At 35.8% G+C, this 18,224-nt stretch overlaps 1 protein-coding gene and 1 pseudogene across 23 annotated transcripts in view; one reads left to right on the top strand and one right to left on the bottom strand.

The window, feature by feature from the left end:
- ADAM28 (ADAM metallopeptidase domain 28) overlaps positions 1–18,224 on the top strand; it is a 308,912-nt gene that overhangs the window by 175,604 nt on the left and 115,084 nt on the right. For all 23 annotated transcript variants that reach the window (XR_012066056.1, XR_012066071.1, XR_012066070.1 and 20 more), the window contains one exon: positions 419–560. The gene's annotated coding sequence lies outside the window, so the exon portion shown is untranslated. The remainder of the gene's footprint in view (positions 1–418; positions 561–18,224) is intronic.
- Positions 1–18,224, bottom strand: part of LOC116286100 (ribosomal protein uL24-like pseudogene) — a 44,380-nt pseudogene that overhangs the window by 8,784 nt on the left and 17,372 nt on the right.

The following is an 18,224-nucleotide window of genomic DNA, read 5'->3' as shown; positions in this document are numbered from 1 at the left end:
TGAGGTGCTTGCTGAAGGCACAGGGAACACAGAATGGGTGGTACAAGTAGATAGCTATGACCATGTGACCTCCTACACAAATGAGAACTGTAATCGTCATGTTTTTCTCTTTATTTTGTTATGAATATATTCATGTGAATATATACATATATTAAGCAAATAGCTTTGTTTTCTTTCCTATCTAATTCCTTTATCATATAAACATCAGATGTATTGATTTTACATCGGTGTTTTAAGTATTGTTAATTTCACATCTAGTATTTTAAAGTTACAGGATATCAGGAGAAGAATAAACTCCTTTTAAGGATTTAAGGAATTTGCCTCCTCTTCTAGGAAAGGAATTTGTGCATTTTTGGTTGTATGCAGGGTAGTTGTATCATATTAGGTAGGATTATGACCTTGTTAATGTTTTTATTAGGAGATTAAGTTTGGTTTATGGAGATGCATATGGATGCCAAATTGAGAAGGGATGGACTTGTGACTGCCATTATCCCACTGGTTTTCCTGGTTCTCCAGTTTGCAGACAGAAGATCACAGGACTTCTCAGCCTCTGTAATCATGTGAGTTAATTTTTCTAATATATACATGCTATTGGGTCTGTGTTTCTCTGAAGAGCCCTGAATAACACACTCTCATATCATTAACCAGTTATTCTCCGTTGATCTGAATTAAAGTGCAAGGAGTATTTTACTTTTCTTTCTGATAATTACAATTGACTTTAAGGCAGCTCAGGAATAAACCTAATATATCTGATTTTAGCAGAATTAAACCTCAAGTTGATCCCTTCTTAAATTTTTTCTCCCTAGAAATTCTTCTGTCATCATCATCTTAGAGCTTTCATGATTACAAAACTAGATCATGCATAAATTAAAATACGTTTCTATATTTTTTATCACATATAGGATTCTCTAAGTGCAATCAATTTTATCTCATTTTTCTCCCTTGTGCAGGTAGGTAGCACTAGTGATTGAAGCAGTACAATCTTTGAAAAATTATATAATTCGGGTTAATTCATCCTTTTAATATACATTTGATTACAGTAGAAGAGTTGTTACAGAGGTATACATGGTAATAAGCATATAATCTGAGAATAAGTATGTTAGGCATTCTGAAGGAGACAGGATGACGTTAGGCAGAGGTTGACATATATGACTTTAGAGAGGAAGCAAGATTCAAGCAGGAAGGATGGTGAGATTCAGAGAGGCAGAAAAACTTGGGATGATGTGAGCAAAAACTTGATCTGAAGGCGTAAATTGAGATTTGGAGAAAGTTGATCTGTTTGGCTAGATTGGAGAATTTGAGGAGGATTGATGTAAGATATAAACCTGCATGCATTCAGGTAGAAGAGTAACAGAATCCTAGAGGTGGCTGAAGTGTTAGTGCTTAGAGCACTGAAGTTGAATGGCATTGATCACTGTAAGAGGAAAGTTTGCTATGTGGGGAGAGCATGTGAATTTAAAAACAGCCTGGACTTTACCCTGTTTAACATCACCTGGTGTTAAGCCATCCTGTTTGAGATAATTACAAATGGGAAGGAACGCAGACTAGATGAAAGGAGACAGTTCAGGGGTTATCAATGGATATATTGTCTACAAGCATTTTTATAAACTCGCTATGTCTTGCTAGTATAAATTTTTTTAAAAAATCTGTTGGTCTTCCTTCTCATCTTCATACTGCTTTGCTGCTCACCTGAAATCTCATGATGCTTGTACAAAAACGCTCAAGTCATGCTGGGCATCTCAAGAGCCAGAGATTTATCTGATATTAAATCTGGGTTTGGCTTGCATGTGGAGATGAAGAGATGTTCTTGTCCAAGTTTGGCAGTCACTTAGATGTTGAAGTCTCAGTGTTTCAAACTCAGCTTAAAACTCTTTGGTGTGTTTTGAGTTTGGCTCTTGGCAAGGCATGATTTCCTGTTTCTAAGAAAAAAAGGCTCATGAGAGAGCCTCAATAAAGCTTCTTGGACATCAAAACAACATTTTGATGAATTAATTGTAAATGAATCAAAAACATATGGATTCATTCTCTTGAGACACACATGTGTTTCAAAAAGGGGGGGGGTGGTTATTGCTAAGAGCTAAATGTGTTTTGGGTTTTATCAAATGCAAAATGCTTGGGGGAAAAAGAGCAAAAAAAGATACATTGGAACTTCTGCTTGTCTTTAAATAGACAGGCCCATTTACAATCTTATTTACTGCCACCTATTGTTGTTCCAGAAGAAATTCAGCAGTCATGACTAATCACAACCAGTCAGGCCTGGTAATTTACACCATTACATAGTTTTCAGTCTTAATGGCTTGAGACCTTAGGCAAGGCATTTGAGGCTTAGGAAAGAACAGGTCTTGTTTTCATGTTAATTAACAGTTAAAGTTGGACTACCTGGTAAGGATTGTTGTCGCTTATGAATAACTTATAAATCTACTCATCTTTTGTTGAATGCTCTATTGTATTCTTAAATGTAATGGCCGAAATACAGAGCAATTTTCTGAAAATCCTGTTTCAGAAACTAATGGAAATACAATGAGATACCACTTCACACACATTAAGATGGCTAATTCACAAAAATGGAAATAACGGGTTGTTGTGGATGCAGAGAAATTGGAACCCTTGTGCATTGTTTGTGGGAATGCAAAATGGTATAGCTGCTTTGGAAAACAGTATGGCTGTTCCTCAAAAAATTTTAAATGGAATTATCATATGATTCAGCCATTCTGCTTCTGGATATTTCCAAAAGAACTGAAAGCAGGGCCTCCAAGAGATTTTTATACACCTATGTTCATAGCAGCATTATTCACCATAAGTACCTAGAGTAATCGAATTCCTAAAGACAGAAAGGAGAATAGTGGTTTCCAGTAGCTATAGGGAGAGATGAGGAGTTGTTTAATGGGTATAAAGTTTCAGTTTTGCAAGATGTAAAGAATTCTAGAGGTGGATGATGGTGATGGTTGCACAATAATGTGAATGTACTTAACACCACTGAAATGCACACTTAAAATTTTATATATGAGATGGTAAATTTTATGTTATGTATATTTTACTACCATTAAAAAAAAAACAACAAACTAAGAGACCTTTATTTGAATACTGTTGACCAGAGTAGACTCGAGTATATATGACATCTGCAGTCCCAGGTATTTTGTCCTTTTCTTTGATGGAGTTCAATTTCTGGACTAGAAGGATTTGGTTATACCTATGAGAAGATGACTACACACAGACACAGACACAGACACAGACAAACACACACACTCTCACACACACACACACCCCCCTGCACACACACACACACCCCCGCACACCTGCCCCAGCCACTTCAGACTAAAAGTTCTGATATTTCCTAGCACACTCCCCTGGCCCCAGAGGCTGTGCTTGGTGTTCATTTTAATGAGCTATCACCTGGAAATTAATTTTGTGCTTGGAAAAGGAAGCAAAATTTGATTTTCCAAGTTCTGCTTCCTTGAGAAAGATCCTGTTTTTTTCCGCATATTATCATGCAGCTTATATCAAGTCCTAATGGAATTATTTACATATAGGAAATAAAGGAGAATGTTGTTTCTTGATTAAGCTTTGTAAATGGCATTCTTATCAGCATATGGAGTATCTTTCCCCTGGGTGTTTCTTTCCAAGTAATGCCTATAAACACTGTATCTTTTGGGGGGAAAAATGAGAAAAAATATGTGATTTGTGGATTATAGAATTGATTTATACTATAACTCATTCTAAAAAGGATTTAAAATAACTTACAAGTAAGAGAAAAAATAAATTGATGGTAGAATTAAGATTAGTATAAAACATTTATACAGTAGGAACTCTGTTGTTGCTACAGAGAGGTTGAAATTTTAGCTCTGGGCTTCCTAACCAATAAAGCAAGGAGAAAAAAATATACATAATAAGATTCACAGAAATGAATCTTGCTCTACCTGATAAGAGGCCGCATGAAATATGTACACTTGATATCTTAGTCTGATTTTATTTTATCCTCCATTTTTTACTTAATTCAATTCACCAAAGAATTTATTTGGTGCTGTAGAGTGGCTGAGAGACCCATGGTTTTTACCAACTTTAATAGATGATTCTGGAATTGATAGTCTATGAATTTTCTGTTTCTGGAGTCATCAGGCTCTTTGCTTATCCCTTTCTCCTTCAAACTCTTCTAATCCTTTATTTTTGATATTAATATCTCCTAGAAAAGAAATAAGGATTACATGAGAGGAAATATGATTCAAGTTTGTTAATTTTTTCTCTGTGTGCTTATCTGATTCCTTTTTAAAAAACCCTCAGTTTTAGTCACTATTTGGTTCTTCCTGTTTGTAATATTTAACTTGAGATCTAAGCAACCACGTAGCTTTGGGCACCTTCTCTAACCCTAATTCTGTGCTGTTTTAGCAACTTGGTAGTTTGGCAGAGTGGAAAAGGCATTCGATTAAGAGCTAACTAGGATTAGCACAGGATATGAGAAGTTACTGGCTTGTCTATGCCTCTGTCCTGGTCTCTAACACAAGGAGGGTGACTTAGATAGTCTCCTAGGTGTAGGAGCTACGGTATGTAAATTCTTCAATCTTTCTGTTCAGAGAAGACTCAAGTACATGGAAATAACCTTTGGTGTAGTGTTATCTTTTAATAATCTCTATTTAACAATCTCTAGCTAGGAAATGTTGACAATGAAAAGACTACTTAAAAGTGCTTCTGAGTTTTGGGGGCAGGAGTTCAAGAAAAGTGCTTTCTGTAATTAAAGACAGGGGCATTAGTGAGGGCAGGGGGAAGGAGGTTGCCATATCATCCCAGGATGAAAATGACGACTCTATACACAATAGAATTTGGCAGCCTATTTTGTTTTGCCTTTATTTCCATTCACTTAAAGCAAGTGTGTGTGAAGGAGTTTATGGGAAATGGGGATGGAGAAGATATAATTTATTTGGGGTATTGTGCATTAGTCATTTTTCATCTGCGAAGTCACCACCTGAAAGAAACGTCAGACAGCAATGGACGTCATCCATCAGCAATACGTTTTGTTTTGAGAAAGACTTTTATGGATGTGATTAAGCTCTGTGAAACATCCTATGCCACTGGGACCGGAAGCATTCTCATTGTGTATTCTCACTTCTGAAATGCCACGACTCAGGAAATACATGAACTTTAAAACTCTTCTGGCTGGATCCATACATGCTTTGGGAACTAGGGGAGGGAGACAGAATAATCTGACATCTCGAGCCTTGATTATTTGGAAATTTGGTCATAAATCACCCAGATGATTTCCTTAATTTTCTGTGTACTTTTTTGGGGAGTAGATACTGTTGGTTTTGCATCCAAAAGCAGCTTGTTTTTTTCATTTAACTATAATACTTCAAATTATGTTCATGGTAATTTACTGGTACAACTTGGAGCAATCATTACACACACATTTACAGTAATTCTCTACAATGTTGCTTGTGATGGTCTTAATCTAAAACTGGTGGACAGGATTATTTTTAGTGGATCCTCGGTATTTTGCTAGAAGGAATTCAAAAGTCTTTATAAAAGGAAAGGACAATTAGCTTTTGTATTAAAAGTAAAGCCCTGGGTTAATATATATCCAGACAACTCATTGAAACACTGGTGAACAATCTGAAAGGGAGGTAGCCATGAGGTGGACCTGTGATGTGGGTTTTTCCTTCCCCAAATTTGGCCATAATTAAAAGTATTCCAGACTTTGTTGACAACTTGAATGATCAAATCCAGATTTGATGTGAATCAAAACACATCTAAAAATATTTCGAGAAAAAGCACATATTAAGCCATGCCATTTTTATTAAATTCGAGTTAGTAGTGAGTTGTAATTTTGTTTGAGCATATAAATCTATTAGTATAATATTACTTCCTAATACTACATTGTTGATACTTTAAAAACTGGTTCCATCCACAGTTTAATTGATTAATTAACTGTAAAATATTGCAGTGTTAATTTGCCCTGCCGCTCCCTGTCATGACATAAAAATCCAAAATCAATCAATATGAGTTAGGTAATATATGTATCCTAAAGTCAAAAGAAACCACTTGGCATATTTTATCAGTTTAATTCTATTATTAGCTTCCTACTGATTCAAATAAAAGCTCACATATAATAAACTAATTTAGAGGATCTAAGTTTAGCCACAAGAACATGTCTTCAGGGTAGTCTTTGGTATGTGTAAGGTGTAAAATTGGTGAGTGACTTTGTGGAATTTCAGACAACAGGTGCCCCTGAAGGCTTTTATTCTTAAGCTTTTATTCTTAAGAATTGACATTAACTTCTGAATTTTGAAGGTTCCAGGTTACTTTCTATGTGATTGGAACCTGGTAGGAATCTTTCGCTGTTGTTCGAAGGTATAAAACATCTTTGAAAGGTTCATTGCTTAAGATTGTTTAATTCTCTAAAGAGCGAGCTTTGATCCTGAACAATTTGTTTACTTTTTATCTATTTAGAAAGAATCTTATTTAGTTAAATTGGAAGTATAGCCCATCTCATTTCAAATTTTTAAAATTTTGTTAAAATGCACATAACATAAAATTTACTGTCTTAACCATTTTTCACTGTATAATTCAGTAGCATTAAATACATTCACTTTGTTGTGCAACCCACCTCAAGAATGCTTTTCATGTGGCAAAACTGAAACTATATACCTGTTAAACAGTAATTCCCCATTCCCTTCTTTCTCCACCCCTGGCAACCACCATTCTACATTTTGTCTTTATGAATTTGGCTTAAGTACCTCATATAAGTGTAATAACAAGTATTGTCTTTTTACATCTGTCTCATTTCACTTAGCATCACGTCCCCAATGTTCACCCCTGTTGTCACATGTGTCAGAAGTCCCTTCCTTTCTAAGGCTAAACAATATGCTATTATATGTACACTACAATTTGTTATCTGTTTATCTGTTGATTGATACTTGAGTTGCTTCCACCTTTTGGCTATTGTGAATAATGTTACAAACATGAGGGTACAGACACCTCTTTCATAGTCTCTCGTTTTTTAAACAGAAATTCTATTCCCTAGAAATTAGAGAGGAAACCGCTTCTGAAGCAGTCAATCTAAAATATATGCTTAATTCTTTATTAAAAATTCTGTCATAGAGGAGCTGTTCCGTGAATTATCAATGTTAAATCCACTATTACTTTGTGAAGAATTCCTGTGTGTCTCACTTAATGTATATTGACCTGATATTGACCTTTCACTAGCATTTGACTTATGCACAAGAAAAGTTATGAATTATATTAAATGAGATCAACTTAAGTCTCTGATTCTTACAGCTAAATCAAAACCTATATTTGATCCTACTTTGAGAATCATGGTACATTGGAATGATCTTTAAATAGATAAAATCTAAACTTCCAGTGAAGTAAAATGGAGATAATGTTCTGATTTCTCCCTTTAAATTTCACCTTACTGACTTAACAACACTTTCCCCCCATCATTCACTATCCATTCCCTAATTTAGTCATACATTCCATGAATCTTTATGGAACATCTACTGTTTCAGACTCTTTTCTAAGTGATGGGCACATAGCTACAAATAAAACAAACAAGGTCCTAAATTACACAATACTTATATTACATACAAACAATAATCAAATAAATAATTTACCTTCCCCCAAATGTATTTTTTTTTCAGTATGGCTAAGTGCTACAAAGGAAACAAACCAGGACAATATGATAGCTTGAACTTTCTTTGATGTATAAATAAAGTCCTGAAGTCCTGGATAGTTCTGAAGAGAATGACATGTTCTGATTTTGACTCTGAAAAATCACTGGTGAAGAGAATTTGGGGATCAAAGAATAATCGCAGAATCCTAGGGACCAGTTAGGAAACTGCTGTATTAGTCTCGATAAGGAGTAATGGTGACTTGGATTAACATGCTAACGTTGGAAGTGGAGAAAAGTGTAGATATGGAGAATATATTTTGGAGAAAGAGCTGATAGAACCACTGCTATCCCTCTGTTACTCTGTTACTACACCACATAAACACACATAGTCACACTACATACTTTATAGATTTACCAACTAGAATTCTTTCAGCCACAACAGATACCCCAAATCTAACTGGCATGAATCGTGCTGATTACTGTTAAGTCTGACAATTCTTAAATATGTTTGGTAAATGTGTTTGGTAATTTGTATGTCTCTTGTTTTTAATTAATCTCTTGCCAGATCGTATGCTCTCCTTTCAGTCTTTTTCTTTTTTGTAGTGATTCACAAGACCTTTTAATATACTAAGGATATTAAATATTTTGGATGATGTGTGATGAGAATGATTTATTTTTCATATTTTTTCATTTGCTTTTATTTTCTTAACAGTGATTTTAGCATTCAGATATTTTTAAATTTTACATAGTCAAATATAAAAATATTTTGAATTTTAAAAATTTTTTCTTAGAAACAGTAACTCTGCATAAAGGAGATTAAATATATTTACACATATATTCATCTATCAGAAATGGTTTATTTGCTTTGTTATGATATTATAGAAATATATATACAGACAAAAAGAAAATATAGGATTTCTGGTCAAGAAGGAAGTGTAGTAGGACCATGAGCTCGCCCCTCCTCACAACTACAGCAAAACCACAGCTGACTACTAAACAACCATCAAAAAATCCCAGACTGGAACCTAGCAAAAAAAGATCCTTTTCAACTGGAAACATAAATAGGGAACCTCAGAAGGATGGTAGGAGGGGCGTGCTCGTAATATAATTGGGCGGGCAACCCACAAGCTGAAGAATATTTAAGTTGCAGAGGCCCTTCCACAGAAGTGAGTTCTGAGCCCCACATCAGTCTCCCCGGCCTGGGGTTCCGGCATTGGGAGGAGGAAACTCCAGAACATCTGGTTTTGAAGGCCAGTGGCGCTTAACTCCAGGAGCCCCACAGGACTAGGGGAAACAAAGACTTCACTCACTTGGGAAGTGCACACAGAATTTTGCGCACGCCGGGCCCAAGGACAGAGGCAGTAACTTTACAGGAACATGCACCAAATCTGCCTGCTGGTATTGGAAAGTCTCCTAAGGAGGTAGGGGGCGGCTGTGGCTGACCATGGAGAAATAAAAGCTGGTGGCAGACATTCAGAGAATGGTCATCTACATGAACTTTCCTGGAGGCTGACATCTTGCTTGAATTATTAGCAACAAGACCTACCCCGTACCCAATAGCCTGTAGGCTTACATGCTGGGAAGCCTCAGGCCAAACAACGTACTGGGTAGGAACTCAGGCTCACCCATCAGCAATCTTCCTGAGCCAACAGCTCCCTCTAGGCACATCCCTGGGCACGGCCCTACCCACTTGAGGGCCAGGACCAAGCTTCATCCAGCAGTGGGCGGTCACTGTCTCCTTCTGCTAGAAGACGACCTGCATAGTCCTCTAGTCCAGCCTCATCCACCAGGGGCAGATCCCAGAAATAAGAAAACAACAATCCCAAAGCCTGTGGAAGGAACCCACAAAGACAGATGAGACTCTACATTAGGACCAGCTGGACCCTGGCCCTTGAGTGACGAGAGAGAAGTGTACTGCTGGGATACATAAGATGTCCCCCACAGAGGGCCATTTCTCCAAGGTTGAAAAATGTAACTAACCTACCTAAAAATACAAATAGAAAGTTAGACAATATGAGGTGGCAGAGAAATATCTTCTAGGCCAAGGCACAAGATAATCCCAGAAGAAGAAATAAGTGATAAGGAAATAGGCAGTCTGCCTGAGAAAGAATTTAGAGTAATGATGGCAGAGATGTTCAGAGAACTCAGGAGGCATATAGATACACAGAGGGAAGTGTTTAGCAAAGAGTTAGGAAAGATAAAGAATACCCAAACGGAGTTGAAGAATACATTTACTGAAATGAATGACAGACTAGAAGGAACCTAGAATGGACTAAACAGGGCAGAAGAACGAACCAGTGAGCTAGAAGACAGAGTAGTGGAGAAAAGACAGTCCCTGCAGCAAGTGGTCCTGGGAAAGCTGGGCAGCTAATTATAAAAGACTGAAAGTCGAACATTCCCTAACACCATATACAGAAATAAACTCAAAATGGATTGAAGACCTAAATGTAAGACCAGATACTATAAAACTCCTGGAGGAAAACATGGGCAGAACACTCTTTGACATAAATCGTGGCAATATTTTTTTTGAACCAGCTCCTAGAGTAATGGAAATAAAAGCAAAAAATAAACAAATGGAATCTAATTAAACTTAAAAGCTTTTGCACAGCTAAGGATACCATCAGCAACACGAAAAGACAACCCACAGAAAGGGAGAAAATATTTGCCAAAAAATGTGACTGACAAAAGACTAATTTCCAAAATATACAAACAGCTCATGCAGCTTAATATCCTAAAAACAAGCACCCCAATCAAAAAATGGGCAGAAGACCTAAATAGACATCTCTCCAAAGAAGGCATCCAGATGGTCAACAAGCACTTGAAAAGATGGTCAACATCATTCATTGTTAGAGAAATGCAAATCAAAACTACAATGAGATATCACCTCACACCAGTCAGAATGGCCATCCTTAAAAAGTCCACAAACAATAAATGCTAGAGAAGGTGTGGAGAAAAGGGATCCCTCCTACACTGTTGGTGGAAATGTAAACTGTTGCAGCCTCTGTGGAGGACAGTATGGAGGATCCTTAAAAAACTAAAAATAGATTTACCATATGACCCGGTAATCCCACTCCTAGGCATATATCCAGAGGGAACTTAATTCAAAAAGACACCTGCACCCCAGTGTTCACAGCAGCACTATTTAATAGCCAAGACATGGAAACAACCCAAATGTCATCGACAGATGACTGGATAAAGAGTATGTGGTATATACGCACAGTGGAATACTACTTTGTTTATTTGTGGAATCGAACAGAAAGGACACAAATGAACTTATCTACAAAACAGAAATAGACTCACAGACATAGAGAATCAACTTGTGTTTTCCAGGGGGTAAAGAGGGTGGAAAGGCATAAATTGGGAATTTGAAATTTGCACCTCTTGGGGAGTGATGGAAATGTTAGCTGTCTTGATTGTGTTGGTGTATACATCTATCAAAATTCATCAAATTGTGCATCTGAAATATGTATAGTTTACTGTACAGGTACCATACCAAAGTAAAGGTGTTAAAATTAAAATTTAAATTTAAAACAAAATCCATCCATCATTGTTAATCAATGTTTAGTTTTGGATGCAAAAAATAATGGTGTTCCTACTAAAGGATCTTGCACAGTTAGTGCACAGGTTGGGAATGACCCACAGAGGAGGCTTTGGACCAGTACACAAATACCTTGCTGATGTGGATTTTTAGGCCCTGGAAAACTGTTCTGCCTACACTAGGTCTCATAATGGCCTGGGCAGACTGTCAATGGAAAATGCTGGCTGAGGCCAAAGATCTCCTCCCTCAGTCAGGGATTTGGAGTAAGCTTATCAGACAACAGATGGTGTTACAGCATGATGACTTGACAGGTCCAGAAGGGGCTGAAATGAGGTTTGAGTCCACCCAGTTGTTTCTCAGGGGGGTGTCTAAAAAATATAAGTTCTCTTTACTGGCAGTGATGACCAGTAAATAATTTAAGAGACCACAGATGCCCTGGATTTAAAAGAAGTTCTGATAAGTGTGTCCTAAGAGTTATCCACACACTGAACAAATGGCCCAGGAACTGGAACTTATGGCTGAATCTCATCATACTATAGGGTCCATGGTGTTAAACGACCACATAGTCCTACCTTGGCTCACTGGCTGATGAAGGAAGGGGGGTGGTCTGTGCACTTACTAACACATCTTCCTGTAGATGACACTCACCAAAATTTACAGATAGCCAGAGACATTGTACCAAAGAGCCAAAATGTTACTCTATTACTAAGTGATTAAACAAATCAAAGTCGTCTCCTTTTCTGACCTACTGTCCTGAATTCCCCCCGCTAACTGGCCAGCCTGGCTGCAAATGGACTTTGAAATCCTAGTTTGTGAACATATAGGATTCTGAGTCATTAGACTGCTTTGTTGCTGACTCCAAGTTCAGGCTTTATGAAATAACATACACTTAGATTGTATAACAACATGGGCCAAGGGATATATTGTTACATAAATGAGCCAAAACTGGCCTCTACTTTTGGCCCTATGTTTAATTCCTCACATCAGGCTGGGACCATTCTGAAAAGTCCACCAGAGCTAAACTCAAAGTTTTACTCATCCAATTACTTAAAATACAGCCCAGTAAGTACATTTTTAGACATTTAGAACCTGCCTTTTCATATTCCATGAAACTATACCCATCTGGAAGACATAGACAAAACAGATCCTGAGACAATAAAAGACCCCAGGCTTGGAGTTCTCTGACCTAGAGATTCCTCTTGTGCTAGACGTAAGTTCCCTCTCCAATTTCCCTCTCCTTTCTTCTCTTTCTGGGTAGTGGTCCCGTGCCATTGTCTCTGGAAGAACTCATGCTATGAGGGAATTCCCTTCCTTAGACAAACCTTTGCTAATATCAACTCACAGTCATATCTTTTTCCTTGATCAGCTCCCAAATCTCTGAACTCGTTACTGGAGAGAAAGGTCTGGGGAAGCAGACAGGACTTTCTACTCTCCCTCCTCTCTGTTATCCCCAGATGCCTGTATCACCAAGGGGGACCCTGTTTGGTCCTTTGTCTTGCCCCTGTATTAGCTTCCTAGGGCTGCTAAAGCAAGTATCATAAACTGCATGGCTTAAAACAGGAGAAATGTGTTGGAGTTGTTACAGAGGCTTGAAGTCTAAGTCCAGGTGCCAGCAGAGTCATGCTACCTCTGAGACTCTGGGTAGCAGCCTTCCTTGCCTCCTTGCCAGCTTCTGGGGGTGCTGTCAATCTGGCATTCCTTGCTTGGAGCTGCATCCCTTCAATTTCTGCCTGTGTCGTTACATGGCTTTTTCTCAATGCATCTCTCCTCTTCTAAGGAAATCAGTCATATTGGATTAGGGAACCATCCCACTCCAGTATGTGCTTGTCTAAACTAATTTCATCTGTAATGACCCTATTTCCAAAAAAGGAAATATTCTGAGGTTCCGGGGGATTATAATGTACAAAATTGCTCTGTCACTCTACTGTACAACTGCCATACTAAATAGATGCTTATTTCAACTGAAACTGGTGAATGAGCAAGATCATTTTTTACTCATTCTGCCTGATAAAGTGCCCAAGTAAATGGTGATGCTGCCACTAAGTTATTAAGGTTTTCATCCTTTATCTCCTGAATTTAACACTGAACTTAATTAGGATTGTGTGATGCATTTTCTTTGAAACAATCTCAGAAACTAAAGCTCTGTGCAGTACTTGAATAAATTTTTTTCTGAATATTCTCAAAAGCAAGCTCATGATTGTTGCCCTTATGTGCATAATTTATTTCTAACAGTTTTGCATTCACTTGCTTTTTCACACAATCATTGGAAAAAATTAGCCTTAAACCATAAATCTAGAAATCAAAGCAATGTAATTGTTTTTCAAAGTAAAAAAAATTGTCTTTGACTTATTATCTGTATCTCAGGCTTCATTTAATGAATAATAATTTTAGCATTTTATCTGAGTAGAATAATAGGATCATTGCAGCATGTAGAATGTAAAATATTCGTGAAATTTCAAGACATTTCTGTTTGGTTCCTTCTTCATCAGTTTCCACCAAACTCACTACATTTTCTGTAAGAACTTATTAATTTAATAGGTCCTGCTAGATTGTTATAGTTATCCGTAAATAAATTACTAAGCCTTTCTTTTATTCAGGAAGTCCTTTTTACCTCTAATTGCCACTATTCATCTTGTTTGAATATTTTGTATGAATACATGATAAGGGAACACCTGAATCTCTTAAATGTCATATAGTTTGTCTTTGCCTGAAAAAAAATGTTATAAATGCCTCCAGTACATTCCTGCTAAAGTCATAGCTTTTTACTTTATTCTGTGCTATAATTGCTTTCTGGGAGTTAAGAAAGCAGTGTATGCTTTTGACTTCTTAATTAAAGCTTATATCATGTTTGTTTCATTGTCAACATCAATTGCATGACATCAGTTTAAAACTTATTTTCTATTCTATAAATGCTTCTTCAAACAAGTTCACTATACTGTTTGGAGCTGTGCGGGCTCCAAAAATCTCTTAGTATGCTAGAAAATCAGGGTCATAAAGGAATTCATCATTACTTCAATGAGCTGTCAAACTTTTAAAGTTTAAAAATGGGTAGGTAACTGTATCAGTTCCATTGATGATGTGTTTTGTTAATTTTTACTTTCCTAGAATCAGAACTATAAAAGAATATCTTACTGAAGTACTTTTGTAATATTTGTTTTATAGAAATTTGATTAATGAAAATAATAGTGTTTTTGTATCCTTATTTTATTCTATTCTTTCTCTTCCTCATACTCTATATACTTTAATTACTTTAGATCAAAGTAATTTATTATGAATATTTTATATAATTTCAGAAATTTTCTTTCTCATGAAACTTTGGCTTTTAATTCATTTACAAAAAAATCATAAATAGAATGTTTTAAAAATAAGCTTTAGAGTTTAGGTGAAATTAAGGAACTAAAAATATAATTCTTAAGGGTTATTTTACTTAATATTAGGAATGCGAGTACTTCAAATTATTAGAATTATGACAACTTTTGTATTCTTTGCCGATTACTATTATTTAGATTGTTTATAAATATTCCTGCTCCGTATTAGAACCATGTTTTTCCATCACGTTAGATACTTCTGCATAATTTATCTAGTATTCTAAAACTAACTAGATTTATTGCTCTATTTATTCAACTACTTGAACGTTTTTAGCAAGTGTTTTTATATATAAAGTTATCAGCTTTCACAGTCATTAATTAAAGCAGTTTATTCCCTCAGTAATACATGCACATGTTTATATTTCGACCAACTGATAGAATTTTAAAATATAAAGCATATAAGAAGAGTTTCAATCCTATTTGTGTATAGAATGCTTGCTTTCATTTACCTTGAATATTTAGATAGTAGCAATAAATTTGGATGGCATGTCTATTCACATTACTGAAGTTTTTACACTGATTAGAGATAGTGGTATCAGTGTATCTTGATCATGTATAAATTCAGAAGTACTCGTAACAACTCTGGAGTAGATTTTCATGGTCCCAAACAGAAAATCCACATAGCAGATTTGAGCAGGATTTTATGTCTAGAGCTGACCTCCAGTACACCAATAACCAGGGGCTGAGCTAAGAATAAAGAATGAGTGTAGTTTTCTTTCACCTAGAATTCACCAAATTTGAAAGATGATGTGACATTATCTCAGTGAACATACTGGAAGAGATGGTTGTAAGAAGCATTTGTTCATTATGCAAAGCTTTATTGAGCATTTTCTTTGTGTCAGGCACGTTGTGTTAGGCAATGGGCATACAACCCTGCAGAAAAGAGACCAGGAGCATTTTCCAGTGAGTAGACAGAGAGCACACAAATAGACAATGTTTTCAATAGTGTGATCAGTTCCCATTAACAGATTTAAAGGAATAGACAGTGATTGCAGCTTCTGTATTAGATAGTTTGGCCAGGGAAGACCTCTGTGAGGATCTTCTGACAGTTGACTAGATAAAATGAGGACATGCATTTTATGGATATCTGGAGAAAGAGTGTTCTAAGCAGAGAGAAGTGCATACAAAGAGCCTGAGGTCTAAACGGGCTTGGTATATCTCAATAACTCAAAGGAAGTAAAGCTTACAATTTTCAATTACAAAGTCTTCTACAATTTATTGAGTCCCAGACCTCATTTTTAGCAACAGCAAGCGTAAAGAAACAAAATGCCTAAACAACAACTACAAACAGCAACAACAATGGACATTTTTCATAATTTATAGCTATGAATTTAACTCTATGCGGAAAACATAAAGGCAAAGAGCTGTATTTTAACACCAACCCAACTGTGCTGATAGAAGAACTGAATTTCACTTTAAAAAAATATAGGTAGGGAATGTGGAGATTGTGACATTTAAAGATTAATTAGAACAGAGTCAGACTGTACCTAAGTGTTTAAGTGTTGCTTTGCCCAAGTGTTACTCTACCTACCTTGTAGTTCTTGTATTTTGATAGAATTGCATATAATAATTAAGTAAATAAATGGTAATATTTTTCATTTTCAAGCATCTACTGCTCACACACAGCATTTTGGGCCTTGTGAACTAAATACCTACTACCTACTGTTACCACACATTCAAGTGCAGGATAAAGTACGAAAAATCAAAACTAAAGCAAATACAGCTCAAAAAAGAAAAAAAAAAGCAGAAATGTAACTCTGCAAATCTACCATCTAAAGCAGTAACACTAATATCATAGGTAAGACAATAAAATTCCTCAAGTATCTGACCCTTTTATGAGTTACTTCTTTCAGTAAAACAATTACTCTGGTTATTCTCAGTCCAGGTTGGATTAATTAATATTATAATAGCTATAGAAGGGTGACTTAAACACCCTTCTATTAGATATGGATTTATCTAACAGGCAGAAAATGAGTACACAATTAAACTCAGCACCACCAACAATCAAATAGATTTAATAGGCTTCTATAGAGTACTTCAACCAACAACAACAGAATACATACCCTTCTCAAGCTCACATGGAGTATTTACCAAGATAGATGACATTCTGGGCCATAAAACATGCCTCAACAAGTTTGAAAGAACAAAAGTAATACAATGTCTCTTCTCAGGCTGCTATGAAATTAAATTAGAAATCATTAACAAGAAGATAGCTGGAAAATCCCCAAATACTCAGATTAAACAACACACTTCTAAATAACATAGAAGAAATTTTGATAGAATTTAGAAATTAAACGAAGTTTTGAACTAAAATAAAATGGAAATACAACTTATCAGAATTTGTGGGATACAGTAAAGCAGTGCTTAGGAGGAAATTTGTAGCATTGAATGCATATGTTAGTAAAGAAGAAAGATTAAAATCAATAATTTAATCTCTGTCTTTGGAAATTAGAAAATATAACAAATTCAAAGTAAGCAGGAGAAAATAAATACGCTATTAGAGCAGAAGTAAAGGAAATTAAAAATAAGAAGTCAGTAGAGAAAAAAAATCAATGAAGCCATAAGCTAGTTCTTCAAAAAGATAAATAAAATTCATAAACCTTTAGCCACATTAACTAAGAAAATTGCTAATAAAAGAAATGAAAGAGCAGACATCACTACAGGTCATATGGACATTAAAGGGATAGTAAGGAATATTATGAACAACTCTATGCCCACAAAATTTGGTAACCTGGATGAACTGGACCAATTCTTTTAAAGATACAATCTGACAAATCTTACACGAGAACAAATAGATTATCTGATTATATCTATTTTAAAAATTGAATCAATAATTAATAACTTTGCAAAATAGGAAGCACTGGGCCCGGATGGTTTTATTGGTAAATTCTACCAAATATTTAAGGAAGATGTTATGCCATTTCTCTAGAATCTCTTCCAGAAGATACAAGCAGAGATAATAAATCCTAACTCATTCTAGGTCAGCATTAACCTAATACCAAAGTCAGACAAAGACATGAGAAAACTGCAGATCAATACCTCTCAGGGGTATAGACACAAAAATCCTCAAGAAAACATAAGCAAATCAAAACTAACAATATATAAAGAGAATTATGACCAAGTGGGATTCCTCTCATAGTCAAAGCAGATTTAGCATTCAAATATCAATTAATGTGATCTATCACATCAGCTGGCTAAAGAATTACATGATCATATCAGTAAATGAGAAAAAAAATTTGATAAAATCCAACACTTATGCATGATAAAAACTCTCATCAAACTAGAACAAGAAAGGAACTTCTTCAGCTTGAAAAGAACATTTTCAAACAAACAAACAAACAAAAAACCCCACAACTAATATATTTAACGGTGAGAAACTCCAGCTTACTGAAATCAGGAGCAAGACAAGGATGTCCTCTTTTACCATTCCTTTTCTATATCATACTAGAAGTCCTAGCTAATACTGTGAGACAAGACAAGGGGGAAAAAACATATGCAGATTAAAAAGGAAGCAATAAACTAAACTGTGCTTGTTTGCTGATGAGATGATTATCTATGGAGAAAACCCAAAGGAATTGACAAAAAGCTCCTGGAACTAATAGGCAGTCACAGCCTGTTTGCAAGACACAAGGTTAGTTCACAGAAGTCAATCATTTTCCTATATACCAGCAATGAACAAATAGAATTTGAAATTAAAAACACAGTATCGTTTATATTA

The sequence above is a fragment of the Vicugna pacos genome, chromosome 31, assembly GCF_048564905.1.
Source record: "Vicugna pacos chromosome 31, VicPac4, whole genome shotgun sequence".
Classification (NCBI taxonomy): domain Eukaryota; kingdom Metazoa; phylum Chordata; class Mammalia; order Artiodactyla; family Camelidae; genus Vicugna; species Vicugna pacos.
The sequence above is the reverse complement of the archived record's forward strand: the minus strand, read 5'-3'. Positions and strand labels throughout refer to the sequence as shown.